The 26,305-nt window shown below is 43.0% G+C and overlaps 1 protein-coding gene across 1 annotated transcript in view; it reads right to left on the reverse strand.

The window, feature by feature from the left end:
- Positions 1-26,305, reverse strand: part of LOC129476874 (uncharacterized) — a 322,482-nt gene that overhangs the window by 273,048 nt on the left and 23,129 nt on the right. The gene's annotated exons all lie outside the window — the stretch shown is intronic.

Below are 26,305 nucleotides of genomic sequence, written 5' to 3' on the forward strand. Positions count from 1 at the left end.
CATCCCCTCCCAAATCTTATGTCCTCCTCACATTTTAAAACACAATTATGCCTTCCCAACAGTCCCCCAAAGTCTTAACTCATTCCAGCATTAACTCAAAAGTCCAAGTCCAAAGTCTCATCTGAGACAAGTCCCTTCTACCTATGAGCCTGTAAAATCAAAAACAAGTTAGTTACTTCAAAGATACAATGGGAGTGCAGGTATTAGGTAAATGCTCCCATTCCAAAAGGGAGAAATTGGCCAAAACAAAGGGGTTACAGGCCCCATGCAAGTCCAAAGCCCAGCAGAGCTCTTATTAAATCTTAAATCCCCAAAATAATCTTCTTTGACTCCATGTCTCACATCCAGGGTATGCTGATGCAAGGGGTGGGCTCTCAAGGCCTTGGGCAGCTCCACCCCTGTGGCTCTGCAGAGTACAGCCCTCACAGCTCCTTTCACAGGCTACTGTTGAGTGCCTGCAGCTTTTCTAGGTGCATAGTGCAAGATGTCAGTGGATCTACTCTTCTGGGGTCTGGACGATGGTGGACCTCTTCTCACAACTCCACTATGCAGTGCCCCAGTAGGGACTCTGTGTGGGGGTTCCAATCCCACATTTCCTCTCCACACTGCCCTAGTAGAAGTTCTCCATGAAGGCTCCACCCCTGCAGCAGACTTCTGCCTAAACATCCAGGCATTTCCATACATCCTCTGAAATCTAGACAGAGGCTCCCAAACTCTTGCTTTCTGTGCACCTGCAGGCCAAACACCATGTGGAAGCTACTAAGGCTTGAAGCTCACACCTTCTGAAGCCATGGCCTGAGCTGTACCTTGGCCCCTTTTAGCCACAGCTGGAGCTGGAGTGACTGGGACACACAGCACAATGTCCTGAAGCTGCACATAACAGCAGGGCCCTGAGCCCAGCCCACAGAACCATTTTTCCCTTCTATGGGAGGGGTTGCCATGTGATGGGAGGGGTTGCCATGAAGGTCTCTGACATTCCCTGGAGACATTTTCCCCATTGTCTTGATTATTAACATTTGGCTCCTCCATTTACAAATTTCTGCAGCCAACTTGAATGTCTCCCCAGAAAATTGTTTTCTTCTTTTCTACCACATGGTCAGGCTGCAAATTTTCCAAACTTTTATGCTCTGCTTCCCTTTTAAACATAAGTTTCCATTTCTGATCATCTCTTTGTGAAAGCATATGACTGTACACTTTTAGAAACAGCCAGTATACTTCTTAAATGCTTTGCTGCTTAGAAATGTTTTCCACCAGATACCCTAAGTCATCTCTCTCAAGTTCAAAGTTCTACAGATCTCTAGGGTAGGGGCAAAATGCTGCCAGTCTCTTTGCTAAAGCATAGCAAGAGTGACCTTTACTCCAGTTCCCAATAAGTTCCTCATCTCCATCAGATCCTGTGAAAACTCACTCACCGTCACAAAAACAGCATGGAGGAAATTCTCTCCCATGATCCAGTCATCTCCCACCAGGTCCCTCCCCTGACACGTGGGGATTACAATTCAACGTGAAATTTGGGCGAGGACACAGAGCCAAATCATATCAGGGAGTCTGTTTTTCACTAGAGTGTGAGCTGCATGAGAATTTGAATAGTGTCATCTGACACATAGTAGGCACTAACTAGGTGCTTATGGAGGGAAGGAGCGAAGGAAGGAAGCGGGTGGGGGAATTACAGAATGCTTGTTATATTATGTGTGATCCTAGCCTTCATACTTGATTGCTTTTAAGTGGCATTTTAATGCATTGTTGATATAACTCAAGACATTGACATTCTCTTTTAGCTTATTTTCCCAATTAATCATCTGAGCCCATACTTCATTGAGTTGAATTTATTTCTTAATTTTCAGCCTTACAAACAAATCCTGAAATCGCATACCTCTGTCCTCTTTCTGTTGCTGCTTCCTCCCCTTGGAATGCCTCAATCGCCATGACCAAAAGTGATCTCTCCCTCTGTGCTCATTATCACCCCTCTCTGTACCAATTACTTGGGAGGTCTTATATTGTTATTGAACTCCTGAGTGTAATTTCACTTTTACCTATTTGTGGCTTTCCCCCAATCGTGCTGTAAGCTTCCAGAGCCCAAAGACCACGACTTGTATTTGATGTCCTTATGATCCCAAGAGTACCTGGCATCAAATTTTGCACAAAGTAGGTGCTCAAATATTCTCTATTCACATATTTATGTGAGGAGCTAGTTTATCTCAGGAATCATAGTTTGCCATGTTTCATTACAATACTAATCACAAAAGTCAAAATTTTGATGAGTGAAACTCAACCAGAATTCCTGAGTTGACATAAATATTTTGATGTGCATCACTTTTATCAGAGTTATGACATTTCATTGAGAACAGAAATCTCAAAGTCTTCACCTTCCACCTGGCCATCCCAAAGGCAGTCTCTGCTTCCTATTCTACACCTCCAGACCTGAATAAGGAGAATTCGTCTGGAAATCACCACTTCAGAGAAGATTTACCTGTAGATTGTGGGCTCTCAGAATGTGGGAACTTTTTCATCTTTATTGTTCCCATTTCTGGTACATAGATATTAGCTAATTCAACATCAGTCATTATTGAAGGGTTCAATTATTTTTATTACATCATACTAAAGCTTTCACTAAAACTTCAGATCATTAAATAACTACAATTTTTTGAGCATCTCTTCTGTGCTAGGACACATTTTACCTAATTTAATCCTTCCAAGAACCCTTGGAGGCAGAGATTAGAATGATGAATAAAAGCGATTAAGTAATTTTCCCAAGTTCCAAAAGCTAGTAAATGATGGATGGTTCTCAAATCCAAATCCTTCCAATTTCAGATAAGGGTCAAAATGATTTTTGAGTTTAAAAAGAATAATCCTCCATGGTTAACTCTCAATGAATCAGAACATTCACTGAAACACAATACCCTTTGTATTCCCTGGGGCATACAAATAAAATAAAAAACACAATACCCCAGTCCCCAAACATGTGACCTTAAATAAACCAACAGGCTTAACTGGGCTGAAAACGTAAGCACATAACTTTTTAAAGTACACATTTTTAAAACTAAATTGTGAATTTATACAATAACTTGCCTTTCCCACATGAGCTCAGTTTGTTGAGCCTGCTCACCTGTTCTGCAGGATAAGAAAGCATGTATTTTTCATCTTGCCCTGATGGATAAAATGACAACAGGAAATGAGGTGTTTCAGACGAAGGTGTTCACACATTTGTTGGCAAACACGATTACCTAAAAATTTCTTTCCAGAAATGACCCTTCTTGAGCCTATATGGCTTCATAGAAATTGGCAACAATCACAAACAGGATTTTGACACCACCTTGCACATCTAGCACAGGTGAGTCTGTCTGTTGTTAAATCATATCACTGTAACTCCTGAAACACAAGGCTGTCAGCAGAGCCAGCGCTGGGCCATCCTGGCCCCACCACACCTTCAGGTTCTGCCGGGAGCTCAGGGCTCGGCCTCTCCCCAGCAAGCAGCTGTCGCCCCTTCTGTCCTGTTTTAGCCTCCACCCTATGCTATCCCTGCCAAAGGTGTTAACTCATTAACCAATCAACTCTTGCTGTTGGTTCAGTTGAATTAAATAAAGAGTTATTGAGTGCTGTGATGTGTAGGCTCAGCATTAATTAACTGGCAGGAACTGAAGTTCGCGCCCCACCCAGAAGAGACTTGCCCTTTAGTGGGAAACTTGAGGAACACGTTGCTCTGATGGTGTTGAATCTCAGGGCTAAGATCCTGCCTCTCCTGCTGTGAGGTCAAATGTCTGTCCCTTCCCAAGGCAGTGATGAAACAGAAGTGGGGGCACCAGCTATGCCCTCCACTCCACTGGGACTCCTGTCTTAAAGCAAATGCTGTGTAGATGTAGCTTCAAGATCATTTCCCCAAGATCTCTCCACCAAACCAGAGGGCTCCCCCAACCCAACCCTTTCTGTACTAGAAATTCTGCAGCCTCCACTGCACCATCCAGGACCATTTGTAAAAATATTAAAATTTCCACATGCATCTGATAATGTCATAATAGATTTCCAGTTTAGAAAGCATTCAAGCAGAATCAATAGTGAAAGGCAGCATCAAAGTATCACAAATTGTTCAAAAAATAATAAAGCTGACTCTTTGTGTTAAAAAGCCCACTCACCAAAAGTTATATATATGTATATTTATATATGTATATTTATATATGTATATTTATATATTTTTATATATGTATATTTATATATATTTTTATATATGTATATTTATATATATTTTTATATGTATATTTATATATATTTTTATATGTATATTTATATATTTATATATTTATTTAATTTATATATATTTTTATATATTTATTTATATATATTTATTTATATATTTATATATTTTTTATTATACTTTAAGTTCTAGGGTACATGTGCACAACATGCACATGTTACATATGTATACATGTAATTTACATAATCAAGATCAATAAGTTTTATTTTAAAACAGAAGTAAAAATTCTTCTTTAATCCTTAAGTATAAAACACACTTTTTGGCTATATTTTATTGGCACATCTTAAAATAAATTTAAAAGTGTTGATTGTTGATAAATAGACACAAAAAGTATCGGTGCCAGAAAAGTCATAATTAGACTAATAGCTGTGACATCAAAAATCTTGTAATTGAAGTAGAAACTCTGAATGAGCTCTCTTGCGGCAAAACCTACAGTCTCTTCTCTGGAATTAATACTCCAGAGACCAATAAAAGATTAATCAAGACAAAGAATCAATAACTTCTCAAGTGTTAATAAGCACCGCCTTGTTCAGTGATATGTTGAGCAGTTTATCATGTTTAGCCGTATGAAGATTTATGGAAAATCCATAGTTAAAACTGGAGGATGAGGTAATGCAACACTTAGTAAACGAAGCCAATTAAAATTTATGCTTGATATCGTGCATTCCAAGGACCTGAAAAAAATCACTTTTGGTTCCTCCTCCCCTTCTCTTAAGGATCAGAAAAAAGTTAGTCGTGTCACTTAACCGTGTTATTAGGGAATAACTAAGAAAAGTATTATGCTATTCTAATGACTAGTTCCGTGTTCTGGAGTGGAGGGCAGGAACATGGAAAATTTGTCCATTTTTTTTTTCTGCGCTCTTGCTCATGCAAGGACCAGCTTTTCCTGGAATTCTTTGTGAAAGTTATATAAAATACCTTTTAGGATCATTTAGGTCTCTACTCTCAATCAAGCTGATGGATCTACAGGTCCTGTGAGTAGATGAGTTAATGGGTAATTAATAGCTCATCAATTGCAGGTCTTGACCATTAGGTTACGTCATGAGCTTTACACTATGGCATGTGATTAATTAAAAGCATCAGATTATATGTTTAGTAAATTAATCTTTGAAGCACTATTATGATCATGAGAATATGCCTAATCAGATAGATGGGCCACAGTAAATGTTTTCATAAATTTGGAAACATAAACTACTGTGAGTAATTAGAAACAAGTAGATCCTGGTGGGGAGTTTCCTCCAGTGTCAACAATTAAAAAGATGAGAGAGCTACATCAGATAAATTGAAATCACTAGTTGAACCAAGGTTTAAAATAAAATATATGAAAACTGTGAAAAAGACCACATTTTCTCAATAAAAAGTAAAGTTCACCACCACAAAGTGGCATATAATACTTTTCAAATTGATAATGTAGGCTGAGCGTGGTGGCTCACACCTGTAATCCCAGCACTTTGGGAGCCCAAGGTGGGCAGATCACCTGAGGTCAGGAGTTCGAGACCAGGCTGGCCAACATGGTGAAACCCTGTCTCTACTAAAAATACAAAAGTTAGTGTGGTGGCATGCACCTGTAATCCCAGCTACTCGGGAAGCTGAGGCAGGAGAATTGCTTGAACCTGGGAGGTGGAGGTTGCAGTGAGCCAAGATCGTACCACTGCACTCTGGCCTGAGTGACACAGCAAGACTCCATCTCAAAAAAAAAAAAAGAAAAAAGAAAAAAAATGATAATGTGATCCATCCTTAAAAATGAGAATTCCCAGAGAAAATTCTGATGTTTTTAATGCTTTCCGGTCCAATTACACTGGGAATTTTTTTTTAATCAGAAAGGTCTGGTGAATAATGAGCTAAGTAAGCTTTATTTAACAATGGATACTGACAGGAGTGATTGGAACACATACCTAGGCAGGCTCCCCGACACGAGCACCACCTCGACACACTGGTTGAAATTTGCTTGAAACGCTTCTTTTCAAGTGTCCTTGGGAAGTTCATTTGAGGGTTTCAGGGATGTCAAATCTCTTCCCGTTTACAGTTTAGTTAATGTGGAAGTGGCCAGAAATCACACATAGGCCAGTGGAGCAAATACGGAGGCTTGAGAACCAAGGGTATGTTTCACACATCAGGAGTCGCCAGAGGACAGGCTGGGTGTGTGTGTCAGTTAGTATCCTTGTGCCTTCGAGCAATAGAAAACCAGAAGCTGCATGGCTTAGATAATAAGAAAACGGATTCGATCACACAAGAGCAAGTCCAGAGTCCTCGGGCCTTCAAAGGTCAGCCCAGTGGCTCGGCAGCCTCTGCTCAAGCCCGAGTGACCACCTTTCCTGCAGCCACCCAGGGTGTCCCTTTGCCCCACTGCTGCTTTTCTCACGGCGGTAACAAGGCTCCCAACAGCAACCTCGGCTATGTGCTTCTTCATATCGTGGAAAGAGGAGAGATTTCTGTGACTCTCCATAACCCATCAATGAACGAGTGGATAAAGAAACTGTGGTATATATATGATGGAATACTACTCAGCCACAAAAAGGAATGAATTAACAGCATTTGCAGTGACCCGGATGATAATGGAGACTATTATTCTAAGTGAAGTAACTCTGGAATGGAAAACCAAACATCGTATGTTTTCACTGATAGATGGGAGCTAAGCTATGAGGACACAAAGGCATAAGAATGATACAATGGACTTTGGAGACTTGCAGGGAAGAGTGGGAGGGAGGCAAGAAATAAAATACAACATATATGGTGCAGTGTATAGTGCTCAGGTGATGGGTGCACCAGGATCTCACAAATCACCACTAAAGAACTTACTCATGTAACCAAATACCACCTGTACCCCAATCACTTATGGAAAAATAAAATTAATTTTTTTTAAAAGACTGAGAAACAGCTTTCCTTAAGGTCCCCAGGAAACTTCTAAGTTTCATTGGCCCAGATTGGGTCGCAACCTGATTCCTAAACCAATCAGCAGGAAGACTGGAATTAGTCAAGTCCAGGCCTAAGCATGGAGACTTTTGGAGTGTGATGCCCGGTGGGCTCATCTTTTTTTTTTTTTTTTTTTTTTTTTTGAGATGGGGTCTCGCTCTTTCGCCCAGCCCGAAGTGCAGTGGCGCCATCTCGGCTCACTGCAAGCTCCGCCTCCCGGGTTCACGCCATTCTCCTGCTTCAGATCCCCGAGTAGCTGGGACTACAGGCGCCCGCCACTGCGCCCGGCTAATTTTTTGTATTCTTAGTAGAGATGGGGTTTCACCGTGTTAACCAGGGTGGTCTCGATCTCCTGACCTCGTCATCCACCCGCCTCGGCCTCCCAAAGTGCTCGGATTACAGGCGTGAGCCACCGCGCCCGACCGGGCTCATCTTTTTGAGGAACGGTAAAAACGTGGGCTGAGACAAACAAAGTCCACGGCACGCAGCAGTGTGAGTACCAGGCCGAGCTCACATACGCAGGAGAGGCAGTAAGAAGTCCACTCATACATGTCTCAGTGGGGAGACGGTGCACAATTCTCTATTATCCGCGTCTCAGTGGGGAGAGGTGCACAATTCTCTATTATCCACGTCTCAGTGGGGAGACGGTGCACAATTCTCTATTATCCACGTCTCAGTGGGGATACGGTGCACAATTCTCTATTATCCACGTCTCAGTGGGGAGACGGTGCACAATTCTCTATTATCCGCGTCTCAGTGGGGAGACGGTGCACAATTCTCTATTATCCGCGTCTCAGTGGGGAGACGGTGCACAATTCTCTATTATCCGCGTCTCAGTGGGGAGACGGTGCACAATTCTCTATTATCCACGTCTCAGTGGGGAGACGGTGCACAATTCTCTATTACCCACGTCTCAGTGTGGAGACGGTGCACAATTCTCTATCATCCGCGACTCAGTGGACAGACGGTGCACAATCCTCTATCATTCCTCCCAAGGATGTGAGCACTGATTTGCATGCAGTTAGTTGCCCTCTAATCCCAGCAAGATCTGGTTCAACAATGTAATTACCTCAGAACCTAGAACTAATTAAGGTAGAGTTCAAGGTCACAGCCTCATAATCAAGGGATAATTATCTTTGCTGTTTAAATCACATCATTTTGATGAAATATAAAAGTTACATGGCAAATAAACATCTAATTACATGGCAACTTCAGTGTAATTACTATTAAGTCATCTATCAGATAGAAAATCACTACTCAATGTGCTTATTATGACCAGCCTTGCTATTGCCAAAATGTTTCCCATGGCTACTGTGTCTCGGAAAAGACGCGATTCTAAAATAACACAAGCATTAAAAAACATTTTGTTTTCTCTTTACCAAATAGGATCCTAAGTCTCTTCATTTGGGTTCAATTCAAGGCACTTCAGAACACCAGAAAAAGAAAAAAAAAAGATACAGTATAAAAAAAAAACAGCTAAAGGAACATGAAGAAGAAACAGAAATAAACAACATCTTCTCAAATCTCATATACTTTCAGATTAAAAGAAAAAAGTCTGAAATCCAAAAGGCAATATAGCAAATGGTTGAACACGTGAGGGATCCAGCTGAAGAACTGCTGCTCATGTTTTCAGAATTTCAGGATGCAGAGACTTTTCCATTCCCATCTCAAGGGAGAATAGATGGTCACAAGATTGTTACAAGCCTCTCTCGAAATTACTGACAAAGAAAAGCTCAGAGTTCACTATTTCTACATTTTATAAGGAGGCAGACACCTATCTTTCTCACCATGGATTCGCTCTTCCACAAAGTAAGAATAAAACAGCTTTACAAAAAATAACACCACCAATTTCTAGTACTCATGCCCATTTGGACAAGAAATTGAGATTGATAAGTTTGTTCAGATTGACTGCCTTTATAGGCCCCATTTTGTTGTAATGATTTTCTTTCTATTCTTCATTACTTTTTCCCAAGTGACTTTATATTCTTATTACTCTAGCCCTGCAAATATTATATATGCTAGTTTTCACTGACTTTGGATTCCAGAAGCTGTGTCTATTTGCCATATATCTGAAAGCCTGTATCATCTCTTCTATTACTCCAAAGCCATTACTATGCACATAAGAATTAGACTCAAATTTTAAGTCAGTCAATACTGAGAAAATAGGAGTAAACTGGAGTTTACTCAAAATAAGGAGGAGAAAAGGTGAAAGGATGAAAGAGGTGGCGGGAGAGGGTGGCAAACAGCTGGGGACCACAGGGTAAGGCGAGGCACACAGGAGAAGCGAGATAGCGGCCACACCCAGGCTCACCTCTGCCTCTCAAGGGAGCAGGACCTGGGCGCCCGTAGCCTCCTCACTCTGGGGCAGATGCACACGGTTCAGGGAAGCCTTGTCTTCCCCTCCTCCCTGTGAGTGAGCTTCCCACTTCTCTTTTGAAGAGCAAGCTTGGCTCCAGGAAATCCAGGCACCAAACAAGGGGAAGAGAGCGGCTGCTTCCAAACACCCAAGGATGCCTCCCTGAGTTGTTGAATACCGAGTGCCTGCCACGTACCATGATCTGTGGAGATCGGATGATGCCCGCCCATCTTACATATTTTCTTTTCCTTTTAGTCTTTCTCTAAATTCGTGTCGTGTTTCTATTCGTGTCCAGGTTATCCACGGTTCCTGCGGCAATGGAGGGCAGAGGGCTTGGAGCCTCCTTTGACCTCGGCCTCCTCCCTCACACCCTGTCGGCCAACCTCCCTGTGCCAACGCCGGCCCTGCACCCAGCACGCTACTGACTCTGCACCCCTAAGAGTTCTCAACCTTTTTCCTACCAAATTCAATCCCCATGTTTCAGTCTTCATTCCTCTGTAGTTCCCCAAGCATCTGAGCTGATGGACACCCCATTCGTGAGTCCCAAAGTCTCCCCTCCGAGTTTCCAGGACACCGAGTCTTCCTGCCTCACTCGCTTCCCCTCCGAGATGACCCCGACTCAATTATGTCCCACCACAATCATCAGAGCCCCGCCAGCATTCCCTCCCGCCTCCCTTTCTCTAGCTCCGTGGGCAGCCTACTCACTCCCCCTACAGCCTCTCTGGCCCCGTCTCTGGCCCCTGTTCTTTCTTTACTCCCCTCAAAGCAGCTCAGAGCTCCCGCTGTGTTTCTCTTAGGTCCTCCCACCCTGCCTCCCTCTCGAGTTCAGCCGGCCCCTCGCTGGCCCCCACACTTGGACCCCTGCACCCACTCAAGCCGTCGGCATTCCCGATTATCTTTCCACTCATGCACAAATAGCAGATTCATCTTCCTAAAGGTAGCACTTTGAGAATTCCCCCCAAATCCTCTTCATCTAAGAGTCCAGTCCAAACACTTCGGGCTCTGCACAATGGAGCCCCTGACTGCATCCGTTCACACTCCACCCGATCTTCCAGTTCCGCACCCATTCTCGCCCTGACGATGCTCACGTACGGTGAACATTCTCTTCTCTGAAATCTTGTTGAATGTATTTTGTCACCTTCATATATTTAGGTTTGTTTGTTTGGTTGGTTGGTTGTTTATTTGAGACAGTCTTACTCTGTCGCCCAGGCTGGAGTGCAGTGGTGTGATCGCAGCTCACAGCAACCTTCGCCTCCTGGGTTCAGGAGATTCTCCTGCCTCAGCCTCCCGAGTAGCTGGGATTACAGGCATGCACCACCATGCCTGGCTAAATTTTGCATTTTTAGTAGAGACGGGGTTTCACCATGTTGGCCAGGCTGGTCTCAAACTCCCAACCTCAGGTGATCCATTCACCTCGGCCTCCCAAAGTGCTGGGATTACAGGCGTGAGCCACCGTGCCAGGCCTCCTTCATAGATTTAGTATTTAATTAAAGATAGGCCTGTATTGTTACAGAACTTTTAAAACCTAACTTGTTTTTTGTTGTTGTTGTTGTTTGTCTCCTCCAGTGAAATGGTTAACTCCTCCAAAGAAAGCCTATGCTAAGTTTATTTTTCATTATTCTTACCGCTGAACATTAGTAAGTATTTAATAGTTGTTAAACTACCATTTCATTCATTCAACAAATATTCATAGAGACCGACTAAGTCCATGGGGCTGTGCAGGGTACTGAGACACAAGGGCGTATGAAAGACGTGACTCTCGCCATTAAGAGGTTTCAATCTAATGAGTAAGTGATCACAGACAATACCATGACAAATGCTGTCACAGGCCAAGTTCACGTACAAAGCAGGCTCAGAGGAGGAAGAACCTTAGAGGTGGGAAGGCTATGCAACACAGACATATTTAATAATCTTTGACGCGACCGGATCCGTCCCATCTCCATCCACCTCCCTCACTGAAACTCCTCCCCACCCACTTTTAATCCTAATGTATGCAGGGTCTTCCTTCCTTATAGCCTTATTCTCCAGGAATTGTTGCTACAAGTTAAAGTGAAATTTCAAAGTTTTGTGACATGTATGCAACAGTACGTGGAACCACCAAATCCTTCTTTTCATGTCCTCTTTTTTTCCTTACAAAACAGGAAGCACATAGTGTGTTACCTCTACAAGGGGATTGCTTAAACTTTTCACAATTAATTACCTATAAAATTCAAGCACCACGAGCAAAACCTCTGGCTTCATTTCATTTTACATCTCTCAGTATAACGTCTTTGTCTCAGCATCCTCTGAATCTTTGTTGTCTTCATTATTTGCTCTCTTTCCTTTATACTCTAATAATAATCTATAAATGATCTGAGGGGAAAAAAAACCTCAAGGGCAGATACATTTTAGCCTTTGCGGGCATAAGAACATCCTCTATTCTCCTTTCTTGGAATGTTCTAGAAGATCCATAGTTAACACCTAAAATAGCATATGCCTTTTCCTTCTCAACTTCCCGTTTAGTTCCTATTAGATATTTCTGCCCATTTATTGTAACCAGGTCTTCTCAGTTTCTGCTTTTAGCAAAAGGACACATAGTGATAATATTTCCTGAGATGGGAAAGACCGATATTTATATATAAAAACGGAGATAAATCAAAAATTAGGTTTGAGGCATGTTACATTAGAGATGCTTTTGAGACAACTGAGTGTAAGTGAAAAGGAAACAGATGGATAGACATCCCAGGCCCCTGGGGGGAGATGGGGGCTCTGCACAACAGTATGGGAACCGTGGACAATACAAATCCAGAGGAGTGGCCAAGTCACCTGGGAGAGAGAAACAAAAGCTGGGGGCTCAGTACCAAGTCCTGACAAGTACACACTGGAGGTCTCATGTCTCTACAGATTGGAGGAGGGACTCCTAAAGGAAATTGAGAATAATCAGAGAGAGGAAGTAAACCAAGAGAATGTGGGTTTGAATTAGCCAAGAGATGAGGGTATCTTGAGCGGGAGCCATCCTGAGCTGGGGAAGAAGAAAGACTGACTTGGACACAAAATAGGAATTTTGACTTAGATTGGTCTGGACTATTTTTTAACTCTTGAAAATAAGAGATTGGCCAGGCACAGTGGCTCACGCCTGTAATCCCAGCAATTTGGGAGGCTAAGGCAGGTCAATCATTTGAGGTCAGAAGTTCAAGAACAGCCTGGTCAACATGATGAAACACATCTCTAGTAAAAATACAAAACTTAGCCAGGTGTGTTGGCAGGCGCCTGTAATCCCAGCTACTCAGGAGGCTGAAGCAGGAGAATCACTTGAACCTGGGAGGCAGAGGTTGGAGTGAGCCAAGGTCACACCACTGTACTCCAGCCCGGGTGACACAGCCAGACTCCATCTTAAAAAGAAAATAAGAGATTATCCTAATATTATACCTGAAATGGACGGTAAGATCCACCTGAGGTGTCATCCAACAAGAGAGAAGATTTGGCAGAGCACGTCTGAAGATAGTGGTGAGTGACGAAAAGAGATTCCTGGCAGCTGGATCCCTGGAGATGAGACAGACAGGAGAGGAGCTTCCTGTCATGAAAAATGTCTGATCAACAGGAAAGCTGGGAAGTTAATTAAACAGACTCAGGAAAAGGTTAGATCAAGGAAAGGTTAAGGAGAAAAATCTTACTGAAGTTGATGGGAGCCAAAGTGGGAGGTACTTAGGAACTGGCAATAGACATTACCATGAACACCCTTTGCAACATCAACAGTCTCCAGCATTGAACTTAGAGAACCAGATAGCAAAGTCTTTATCAGTGGCATCTAGCATTCATTACACAGAAAGTGCCCCAAATCTGAGAGGTGGAAGTGGCCAGACCAAGGTGTAGGAAGGTATAGGGTACAAGATAAATCTGTTTGCTCATTCTAAATGTCTTGCTTCCCTCCACAGGTGAAATCAAGTTAAAAGGTAATATCAAAAATGCCCTTTAGGCAACACTATCCACAAAAGCCAAAAGGTGGAAATAACCCAAATGTCCATCAACTGATGAATGGATAAACAAAATGTGTTCTCTTCATACAATGAAATATTACTCAGCCATGAAAAGGAATGAAGTTCTGATCCATGCTACAACATAGATGAACCTTGAAAACATTGTGCTCAGGGAAAGAAGCCAGTCATAAAAGGTCACATAGTATAGGTATATTATTCCATTTACATGAAATATCCTGAATAAGTCCATAGAGACAGAAAACAGGCTGATGTTTTCCAAGGGCTAAGGGCCTGGGGGGAGTTGGGATGATTGCTTAATTGGTACAGGATCTCTATTGGGGTGATTAAAATGTTCTGGAACTAGAGAGAGGTGGTGGTTGCATAACATTATAAAGTTATCAAATGCCAATGAATGCTTTAAAATGGTTAATTTTGCATTTGTAGATGGTTTTTGGCAGTTACAGCCATTTTTGCAACACTGATTCTAACTATCCATGAGCATGGGATTTGTTTCCATTTGTTTGTGCTGTCTATGATTTATTTCAGCAGAGTTTTGTAGTTTTCCTTGTAGAGGAGGAGTGTTTTCCTTGTAGAGATCCTTCACCTCCTTGGTCAGGTATATTCATAAATTTTTTGTTTTTTGTTTTTGCAGCTGTTATAAAAGGTGTTAGTTCTTGACGGCTGGGCACGGTGGCTAACGCCTGTAATCCGAACACTTTGGGAGGCCAAGGTTGGTGGATCACTTGAGGTCAGGAGTTCGAGACCAGCCTGGCCAACATGGTGAAACCCCGTCTCTACTAAAAATACAAAAAATTAGCCAGGTGTGGTGGTGCATGTCTGTAATCCCAGCTACCCAGGAGGCTGAGGCAGGAGAATCGCTTGAACCCCAGAGGTGGAGGTTGCAGTGAGCCAAGATCACACCACTGCACTCCATCCTGGGTGACAGAGCAAGACTCCCTCTCAAAAGAAAAGGATTTAAGTTCTTGATTTGATTCTCATCTTGGTCGTGGTTAGTGTATAGCACTGCTACTGATTTGTGTACATTGATTTTGTATCCTGAAACTTTGCCAAATTCATTTATCAGGTCTAGGAGCTTTTTGGAGGAGTCTTTAGGGTTTTCTATGTATACGATCATATCATCAGTGAACAGTGACAGTTTGACTTCTTTACCAATTTGGATGCCCTTTATTTCTTTCTCTCATCTGATTACTCGGGCTAGGACTTCCAGTACTACATTGAATAGAAGTGGTGAGAGTGAGCATCCTTGTCTTGTTCCAGTCCTCAAGGGGAATGCTTTCAACTTTTCCTCATTCAGTAAAATGTTGGCTGTGGGTTTGTCATAGGTAGCTTTTATTACCTTGAAGTATGTACCTTCTATGCCGATTTTGCTGAGGGTTTTAATCATAAAGTGATGTTAGATTTTGTCAAATGCTTTTTCTGCATCTATTGGAATAATCATATAATTTTTGTTTCTAATTCTGTTTATGTGGTGTATCACATTTATTGACTTGTGTGTGTTAAACTTGCATATGTTGACCTACATCCCCAGTATAAAACCAACTTGATCATGGTGGATTATCTTTCTGATATGCTGTCAGATTCAGTTAGCTAGTATTTTGTTGAGGATTTTCACATCTGTGTTCATCAAGGATATTGGTCTGTAGTTTTTTTTGTTATGTCCTTTCCTGGTTTTGGTATTAGGGTGATACTGGCTTCATAGAATGATTTAGGGAGGATTCGCTCTTTCTCTATCTTTTGGGATCATTTCAGTACGATTGGTACCAATTCTTCTTCGAATGCCTGATAGAATTCAGCTATGAATCCATCTGGCCCTGGACTTCTTTTTGCTGGCAATTTTTTTTATTACTGTTTCAATCTCACTCCTTGTTACTGGTCTGATAAGATTTAATCTAGGAGAGTTGTATACTTCCAGAAATTTATCCATCTTCTCTAGATTTTCTAGTTTGTGCATGTAAAGGTGTTCTTTTGTATTTCTGTGGTATCGATTATAATACCTATCATTTCATTTCGAATTGAGCTTATTTGGATCTTCTATCTTCTTTCCTTGGTTACTCTTACTAATGGTCTATCAATTTTGTTTATCTTTTCAAAGAACCAGCTTTTCGTTTCCTTTATCTTTTGTATTTTTTTGTTTCAATTTCATTTAGTTCTGCTCTGATGTTTGCTATTTCTTTTCTTCTGCTGGGTTTGGGTTTGGCTTGTTCTTGTTTTTCTAGTTCCTTGAGGTGTGACCTTACATTGTCTATTTGTGCTCTTTCAGACTTTTTGATGTAGCCATTTAATGCAATGAATTTTCCTCTTAGCACCACTTTTGCTGTGTCCCAGAGGTTTTGATAACTTGTGTCACTATTATCATTCTGTTCAAAGAACTTTTTAATTTCCATCTTGATTTCATTGTTGACCCAAAGCTCATTCAGTACCAGATTATTTAATTTCCATATATTTGTATAGTTTTGAGGCTTCTTTTTGTGGTTAATTTCCAATTTTATTCCACTATGATCTGAGAGGGCACTTGATATAATTTTGATTTTCTTAAATGTATTGAGACTTGTTTTGTGGCCTATCATATGGTCCATCTTGGAGAATGTTCCATGTGCTGATGAAAAGAATCTATATCCTGTGGTTGCTGGGTAGAATGTTCTGTAAATATCTGTTAAGGCTATTTGTTCTAAGGTATAGTTTAAGTCCATTGTTTCTTTGTTGACTTTCTGTCTTAATCACCTGTCTAGTGTTGTCAGTGGAGTATTGAAGTCCCTCACTATTATCGTGTCGACTTTTTTCTCATTTTTTATGTCTAGTAAAATTGTTTTATAAATTTGTGAGCTCCAGTGTTAGGTGCATATATATTTAGGATTGTGATATTTTCATGTTGGACTGATTCTTTTATCATTTTATAATGTCCCTCTTTGTCTTTTTTAACTGTTGTTGCTTTAAAGTCTGTTTTGTCTAATATAAGAATACCCCTGTTCACGTTTTGTTTCCATTTGCATGGAATATCTTTTTCTACCCCTTTATCTTAAGTTTATGTAAGTCTTTATGTGTTAGGTGAGTTTCTTGTAGACAGAAGATATTTGGTTGGTAGATTTTTATGCATTCTTCCATTCTGTACCTTTTAAGTGGAGCTTTTAATGAAGTTCCCATCAAAATTCATCATCATTCTTCACAGAACTAAAAAAAATTATAAAATCCATATGGAACCAAAAAAGACCCTGCGTTGCCAAAGCAAGACTAAGCAGAAAGAACAAATCTGGAGGTATCATGTTACCTGACTTCAACTATATTACAAGGCTTTAGTTTCCAAAACAGCATGGTACTAGTATAAAAATCGGCATGTAGACCAATGGAACAGAATAGAGAACTCAGAAATAAAGCCAAATATTTATAGGCAACTGATGTTCGAGAAAGCAAACAAAAACATAAAGTGGAGAAAGGACCAAGTGGTGCTGGGATAATTGGCTAGTCACATGTGAAAGAATGAAGCTGGATCCTCATCTCTCGCCTTATAGAAAAAATCAACTCAAGACGGATCAAGGACTTAAATCTAAGACGTGAAGCCATAAAAATCCTAGAAGATAACATCAGAAAAACCCTTCTAGGCATTGGCTTAGGCAAAGAGTTCACGACCAAGAATCCAAAAGCAAATGCAACAAGAACAAAAATAAATGGATGGGACTTAATTAAACTAAAAAGCTTCTGCACAGCAAAGGAAACAATCAGCAGAGTAAGCAGACAACCCACAGAGTGGGAGAAAATATTTGCAAACTATGGATCCAGCAAAGGACTAATATCCAGAATCTACACGGAACTCAAACCAGCAAGAAAAAAACAAATAATCCCATCAAAAAGTAGGCAAAGGACATGAATAGACAATTCTCAAAAGAAGATACACAAATGGCCAACAAACGTAAGAAAAAATGCTCAACATCACTAATGATCACCATGCAAATCAAAACCACAATGCACCACCACCTTCTGCAAGAATGGCCACGATCAAAAAATCAAAAAATAACAGATGTTGGCATGGATATGATAAAAAGGGAACACTTTTACACTGCTGGTGGGAATGTAAACTGGTACAACTACTATGGAAGACAGTATGGAGATTCCTTAAAGAACTAAAGGTAGAACCACCACTGGATCCAGCAATCACACTACTGGGTGTCTACTCAGAGGAAAAGAAGTCACTATATGAAAAGGACATTTACACACGAATGTTTATAGCAGCGCAATTCACAATTGCAAAAATATGGAACCAGCCTAAATGCCTATTAACTGAGTGGATAAAGAAAATGTGATATATATATATATATATATACATATATATATGGCATGGAATACTACTCAACCATAAAAAGGAAAGAAAGAATGGCATTCGCAGCAATCTGGATGAAGTTGGAGATCATTCTTCTAAGAGAAGTAACTCAGGAATGGAAAGCCAAACATCATATGTTCTCACTCATAAGTGGGAGCTAAGCTATGAGGATGCAAAGGCATAAGAATGATATAATGGACTTTCAGAACGTAGGGGGAACGGTGGGAAGGGCATGAAGGATTTAAAAAAAATGCTATGTGAAAAGGTTCCCAGGAACAATTTGGGACAATTTGAAATTAACAAAACTAGATGGAAATACATTGAGTATGTTTAAATAAAAAATAAATAAATTGGTTAATTTTATGTTACGTAAACCTTACTTCAATAAATTTATTTTTAGTTTTTAGAAAATTCCCTTTAGGAGCAAAATGTCACAAAACGCAACATGAAAGGGAAAATGAAAAAGGGAAGGGGTAGTTTCATAACTTTGCATTAATGTAAATTGTATTAGGACAGTGAGAAGAGCTTATAAATGGCTTCCATACAAATAGGACTCAGACCTTTTTAGCCCCTCCTGGGATCCATCTTCCCCACCCTATCAGGACACATTTGCCCTGAAGCAAAGGAACTTATCATTTCCCGGGTCCTTCCAAGACTTCAAGAGAGTCCCAGCAATTTGTCTTCATAATTTTATGTCCTTTTACTTAAAAGCATTCCCAAAATCGTATAAGCTTCTGGCTTCCCCAGAATTTTCTATACCCATCCTGCTGAGTCCTTTCCAGCCCTGAGTGAGAGGCACTGCCCAGGCACTGAGCCGGCCACTTCCATTAGGGAGTAGCGACTGAAGCCAACGCCAGCCATTAAAGGAATATCCTTCTCTAGGACCAAGAAAGATTTCTCAAGTTGCCAATAAGACCAATCTGCTTTCTGTTTTCAAAACTCATATGTTTTATTTTGTTTGATTTCTTGTTTATCTAAGCAAATGAGAGACTCCTGTGTCTCAAGAATTGCCACCTGGGGGACATAGATGATGCAATCCCCTCGGTTAATTAATACATCCTGAATCTGGCTATCAAACAAGAAGATGTTCGCCAGAGCTTGGTTCCCTCCAAATAGGAAGATGGCATTGAGCTTCCAAGCAAATAACCCAAGTCCCTAACAGGGTCCTAGAGTCCACCCTTCCCCTGCCCCCTGGGCTCACTCTGGTCACACCCACCACACCACACCAACCGCACACGTTGCTCTTGAATTGCTCTTGAATTTGAGGTTTGCTCCTGTCTCAGACCTTTGCAATTGGTTTCCCCTCCACCTGGAATGTGCTCCCCAGAATATCCACATGGAATTCCCTGTTCTCTTCAGTTCTTTCTCCCATGCTTCTCCCCGGTTACTCGCTCTGAAACGGCACTCTACACCATTACTTTCTATTCTCTTCCAAGTTGATTTTCCCCCCTAACCTTCCTTAATCATCCAGGACAAGCCACATGTTCTGCCAACACCTCCTGCTGTCTGTCTTCCCCACCTGACTGTCCGCTCTGCGGGGGCAGGAATGTGGGCGTTTTCACCACCACATCTCTGAGGTGCAGACCACTGCCTGGTGTGTGATGGGTGTCAGTGAGCATCTGTCTGGGGAGGTGGGGTTCAGTTAATTAATCATGCAATGAGGGACGGGCTAAGGAGATGAGCCGCTCAGACAGAACATAGCCTAGCAAGGCACATGCTGCACTTCTCATACAGGTGGCACCATCCTACAACACAAAACAATTGAATGCAAGGGGAAAAAGTAAAGTCAAAAGTAATTCATTCATATTTGTTTAATTGTGGCATATTTATACCACCGAGGACTATTCAGCAATAAACAGGAACAAACTACTGATGTATATGACCGTGGGGATCAATTTCAAATGCATTACTGGGTGGCAGAAGTCAGACCCAAGAGAGTCTATGCTGTGTTATCCCGTGTCCATCAACTCCAGGAACAGGCGACATTCACCCATGGTGATAGAATTAAGAAAGTGGTTGCCTGATTTGGGGGCAGGAAATAAGGAATGACTAAAAAGGGTCATGAGGGAGCTTTTCTGGGATGATAAAAGGTTCTGCATTTTGTTTGGGGCAGGGCTAGGCGGATACGCATGTGTTAAGACTCACATTGAGCACCTCAGATCTCTGCATCTTATTGAATGTAAAATGATCTCAATTATAAATACGTACAAGTACATACACACACACTATGAATCATTCATCTTAGAATTTGGGCCTCTCCACTTACCGCATTCTGGAAGGCGCTGATTGAGGGAGATTAAATAAAAGGGGAAGGCACCATAAAACCCAGTTCCTAACCTTTATGCTATCTCTCTTGTTTCATAACTGGACAAATTACTTTAACTTCTCTGTGTTGTTTTATTTTGTTTTTTTTTTTTTTCCTTAAAGACAGGGTCTTGTTCTTTGCCCAGGCTGCAGTGCAGTGATGCAATCATGCCTCACTGCAACCTCGAGCTCCTGGGTTCAAGCGATCCTCCCGCCTCAGCCTCCCGAGTAGCTGGGACCACAGGTGCGCACTTCCACACCCAGCTTGTTTTCTTAATTTCCAGAGTTGTCAGTAGAGACAGCAATGCCTGCCTAGCTGTTTTACAGAGCTAAAACCTCTATGAGATGCAAGCAGCTGTGAGCAGGCAATCCTCCAGGCTCATCTTCCTTATTAATAAGGCCATCTTACAGTCCTCACACTTAAAGAACTAAGCCCCTTGGATAGAGGCCAAGACAGACATGCCTTTGTCAATTGTCCCCTTTGGTGACTGCTCCACATTGAGCTGCCAATGGGGTAATAATAGAACATCAGATTTGTAGGAAGAGCTGTCTGCATTACCTAACTTACCAAAGACAAAATGTCAGAAAAGGGGGAATTCTTAACAAAAGAAAAGCATCTCTCCAAATGACAATGAAGGTCAGAAGTATTTTTTATGCATCTCAATGCACTGAGTCTTCATGATGTTCAGAAGCTGTGGAATCGGGAACAAGCGGTCCTGCTCCTGCGGCCCCTGCTTTGCTGCTCCTCCTCTGAGGCACTGAGGACATCCTCTGGCCCAGACCTAATTTCTTTTTCTTTAGAACATCTGCCAGGGAGGAAAAGGAGGGCATGCATCCGTTCTGAACATTTTCTCCTCCCAGCCTGATATTCACCTGACAGCCCGACCTGTGCCTGACACTGCTTTGGCAGCATCGTACAGGAGAAATACGACTGGTCAGAGACAGACCCCTGGCTTCGCCGCGATCCGCCACCACCACGCACGCCGAGCAGCCCTGGGTGTCCTTGGGGGGCAGTGCTGCATGCTGGTGAGCAGGGCGGGCTCTGGCTGCCATCCTGGCTGACCCACGGCCACCCGAGTGACCTTGGAGTCACTCGCCCTCTCTGTGCCTCAGGCTCTCCATCTGCAGGCTGGGTGTACATCTCATCCATGGTGACTACACCGTATGACACACACAAAGTGCTTAAAACAGCGCTGGACCCTTCGCTTCTGTGCTGAAGGGGCACGGAGCGCTGAGGGGGCCGAGGACATACCCGCGCTGGCCACCACGCAGTGTGTGTACCCTAGAGACGTGTGACGCCCCAGGACGGGATTTCACAGCCTGGGCTCAGGGGGTCTGAACACCAAGGTAACCAGTAACTGGGGAGCAGATGCATCCGTGCATCTTCCTCACAGGAGGCTCCACAGCCTTTGCAAATGGGCCCTGACTCCAAAAGCAATTCAACTCAGCAAGGGCTGTGAGTCCCACAATACCTCAGACACTGCTAAGCCCAGAGGGTGTGATGACAATGGTGAATGAGACCAAAACAGATAAGCAGTTGAGTCCTCATGATCACAGCTGGGTGAGAGGAAGCCCAGGAAGGGGGTGGGGTGGGGACAAACAGAAGGGCAGCTGCCCTATGGAGAAAGAAAAGACCAGGAAGACCTCCCGGAGGATGCGACGTTTACCTTGGGATCTGAAGGATGCCAAGAATCTGCTCCCCTGCTTGCTAGAGGAATAAGGGTCCAGTCTGAGAAAAACACACATGAAGACCCAGAGGTGAGAGCTGCCCAGAGACTGAGAAACGGAAGATAGTTCCATGACAGGAAATGGCCAAACGCAAAACTGGAGGGTTCCGTGGAGCCAGGGCCCAAGAGCTGTGAGCATTCGGTGTGCCAGGGAGAATTGGAAGGGTTTTAAGGAAAGAAAAGACACGGCCCGGTTTTTTGGAGGGGGTCTCTGTGCCTGCAGGGTGAGGGAGGGTTACGAGGGGCCAGCTGGGCAGCCACCATGTGAGAGGGGATAGGCCAAGGCGGTGAGGATGAGAGGGACTTGTGACAAGTTCAGAGGCGAGTCCACGGAGTGGTGGCATGGCTGTGAGTGGTGGGGGGAGGGGGAACAGGAGACAAAGCAAGTGTGATTCCTGAATTTCTGCTGGAAAGCCAGAGGGATGAGGTGTCATGCCTGGGAGAAAATGACTTGTAGAAGTTGAAGTGCCTTTAAAACATTCAAGTGCAGATGACCAGAGGCAGGTGGGGAGAGAGCTCCGCTAGACATACGGATTTTGGAGATTTGGCGTGTGTTAACATCAGGGTGGTGGGTTGAGCTCACAAACAAGGAAGTGCATAAAGAGAAAAGGGAAGAAGGTATGGAACAAAACCCTGAACAATCGGAATGTTCCAGGTGGGACCCAAAACAAAGACCCCACAAAGGACCCTTGGGCAAGGATGGCCAGAGGACGGGGAGGAAATCAGAGGCGTGTCATCGACACACAGAAGAGCATTTCACAAGCGTCTCTACCATGCAACACTGGACAAACATTTTGAAAAACAGGTAACACGACCTGAAAAGAGGTCCACAAAATACTGGATTTAAAAAGATCGCATAAGGCCGGGCATGGTGGCTCACACCTGTAATCCCAGCACTTTGGGAAGCCGAGGTGGGTGGATCGCTTGAGCCCGGGAGTTGAAGACCAGGCTGGTCAACATGGTGAAACCCCATCTCTACAAAAAATACAAAAATTAGCTGACGTGGTGGCGCATGCCTGTATTCTCAGTTCCTCAATTGGCTGAGGCACGAGAATTACTTGAACCCCGGAGGCGAAGGTTGCAGTGAGCCGAGATTGCACCACTGCACTCCAGCCTGGGTGATAGAGCAAGATTCTGTCTCAGAGAACAACAAAAAAAAAATACCATAGTATGACCTACTTTTGTAAAACTAGAATCAAAGCTATATGATAACAACACGTGTTGAACCCTTTCAACACGCCCAGCCTTCTTCAATAGGGTTTACGTATATTAACACACTGAATTTTCACAATAGCCCTATGAAATGGGTATGATTTTTAATCATCACTTTACAAATGGGGAAACTAAGGCCCAGACGCATCAAATGTAGTTCCCAAGGCTACAGCTGGTACGTGGTGAGGGATGGGTGTCAGCCGTAAGCAATCAATGTAGCTGGACAGAGGATTCACTGAAAGAAACATCAGGGGGTGTTTCGAAGAAAGTGAAATGAGTTTGAGATGCTGCAGCGTGTGCAGTGATGTCCAGGAGGTAACCACAGATGTGAGCGGTAAGCTCAAGACAGTCAAAATCCAAAACGTAGACTTGGCATCGTGTAGTCCATGAGCAGTAGCTGTGGACAGAGGAAGAGAGGAGCTGGGGGCCAGGGCGTGGCAAAGCATCTGTGGGAGACGGGAAGGAAGGCAATGCTTTGTGGAAGTTTGGCCATCGAGACAGTGTTGCAGCTGGAGGGGCCTCAGGTGAGACAGGAAGGCGCATCTACCCAGCACGCCTGTGTAGATGGAAGAAAGGAAGAAAGACCAGAAGGCAGAAAGCCTCAGGCAGGGCGAGGATGGAGGCAGACACCGGAGGCCCTGGGGTGGCGCGGGATCACCTTGGCGTGGGCTCCTCCGACGTTCGGAGAGAGTCCGGGGAACAATGCAAAGGTGAAAAAATGATAGAAAATCAGAAAGTGAGGAAGAAATTAAGGCCGTTTTATGATAGTCTCAACGGAAGAAATTAAAACTCGATGAAATGTGAATACTCACACATTACGATGCCCAACAGAGGCTGAGAAAAAGCCCGTTTTGTGTTGTTCAACACAAAATGTTTCTGTTTCTTGTAACTCTATCTTTGAATTGTAAAGTTACATAATCATCCAAATATAGTACATTTTATTTGTAAAAAGGAGTATTTCCTTACAGAGTCTCTGCATACTGTTTATTGATACTGTGTGCCATCTTGATGCTTTATCTCCATTAAACTCTACACTTAGGTTCATCCATTAGGAAGGTAAGACGTGGAGCCAAACAGATGGATAGCTGTGTGCACAACTGCACTCTGCGGGGCCCAAAGACCATGGCCACAAATAGTTAACTGAAAGTGTGGAACTTTAGTGTGTTTGTATGTTTGTTTGTGTGTTTGTTTTGAGAAGAAGTTTCACTCTTGTTGCCCAGGCTGGAGTGCAATGCCGCGATCTCCGCTCACCACAACCTCTGCCTCCCGTGTTCAAGCAATTCTCCTGTCTCAGCCTCCCGAGTAGCTGGGACTACAGACATGTGCCACCACGCCCGGCTAATTTTGTATTTTCAGTAAAGACGGGGTTTCTCCATGTTGGTCAGGCTGGTCTCGAACTCCTGACCCCAGGTGATCCACCCACCTCAGCCTCCCAAAGTGCTGGGATTATAGGCCTGAGCCACTGCACCTGGCCGGAACTTTAATATTAACATATATATATATATATATATATATATATAGAGAGAGAGAGAGAGAGAGAGACAGAGAGAGAGAGAGAGCTCACTGGTATTTCACTAAGTAATGCTCTATAAATAATTGTAATTTTTTAATCTTTTAAAAAAGTGTGGCCGGGCGCAGTGGCTCACACCTGTAATCCCAGCACTTTGGGAGGCCGAGGCGGGCGGATCACGAAGTCAGGAGATTGAGACCATCCTCGCCAACATGGTGAAAGCCTGGCTCTACTAAAAATACAAAAATTAGCTGGACATGGTGGCGTATGCCTGTAATCCCAGCTACTCGGGAGGCTGAGGCAGGAGAATCGCTTGAACCAGAGAGTCAGAGGTTGCAGTGAGCCGGGATCGCGCCACTGCAGTCCAGCCTGGCAAGAGAGAGAGACTCCGTCTCAAAAAAAAAAAAAAAATTATAAAGCCTACACATTCCTAAGTCCTGCTGCCTCTCCCTGTGGTACGCAACATCTTCACCCATTTTAACCGCATCATGACAGTCTAAGTGAATATCTTGCATTTCTAAGAACCAAGATAATATCAAGATTTTGTCTTGGTAACCACCATTCTTCTCTCTGCTTCTATGAGTTCAACTTTTTTAGATTCCACATCTAAGTGAGAATATGCAGAATTGTCCTTCTGTACCTGGCTTATTCCAATCCATATCCTCCAAGTTCACCCAGGTTGTCATAAATGACAGAATTTCCTTCTTTTCATGGCTGAATATTCCATTTTGTGTGTGTATATGTGTGTACACACACATGCACATATGTGTGTGTATATCTCTCTCACACACATCTTTTTTATCTGCTGATGGACACATAGGTCACGTCCATGTCTTGGCTACTGTGAACCATGCTGCAATGAACACGGAAGCCCTAGGCCCAGACCACTGCTTTCCCAAATTTTTACATAAGGCAGCTCCCAGGAAAATACCTCAGCAGGCGTGCTTTGTAGCAACCACAGAATTTTGAAAATTCACATCGAATGCCCTTAGACGGCACATGGATTCTCCACTTCTACACAAGCCTTGCCATTCTCCATTGCCTCACAGCCAGCTCACTCACGGGCACCACCTGCTGGGCCCTGTGGGTTTTTAGTTTGTGACTTGGGGTGCAGGAATGAGATGGAATGGGGTAAGACACAAAGACACACATACACACATACAGTCCTTGAATTCACAGATATACATTCAAGTTCAGCTCTCCTACTTTTTTTTTTTTTTTTTTTAGGCAGAGTCTTGCTCTGTCACCCAGGCTGGAGTGCAGTGGTGCAATCTCAGCTCACTGCAACCTCTGCCTCCCAGGTTCAAGTGATTCTCCTGCCTCAGCCTCCCGAGTAGCTGGGATTACAGGTGCATGCCACCACCACACCTGGCTAATTTTTGTATTTTTAGTAGAGATGGGGTTTCACCATGTTGGTCAGGCTGGTCTCGAACTCCTGACCTCAGATCTGCCCGCCTTGGCCTCCCAAAGTGCTGGGATTACAGGTGTGAGCCACTGCGCCCAGCTTCTCCTACTTATCTTCTACAGCAGACTTCCTGGTGAGCATCTTCAGTAATTCTCAGGCTCCTCATCTGAGGGAACAATAACATCTTGCCAACCTACTCCACAGAAACATTCAAGTGTGTTACACCTCACAGAATTGGTGTAAAAAGCAAAATTAAATGACAATGCTTATAAACGATTTTAAGAAGTATTCAATGCTGAGGATTGTCACTTCCAAAGGTCAAGAGCCAGAAACGACCTTG

Source organism: Symphalangus syndactylus, chromosome 6 (assembly GCF_028878055.3).
Source record: "Symphalangus syndactylus isolate Jambi chromosome 6, NHGRI_mSymSyn1-v2.1_pri, whole genome shotgun sequence".
NCBI lineage: Eukaryota > Metazoa > Chordata > Mammalia > Primates > Hylobatidae > Symphalangus > Symphalangus syndactylus.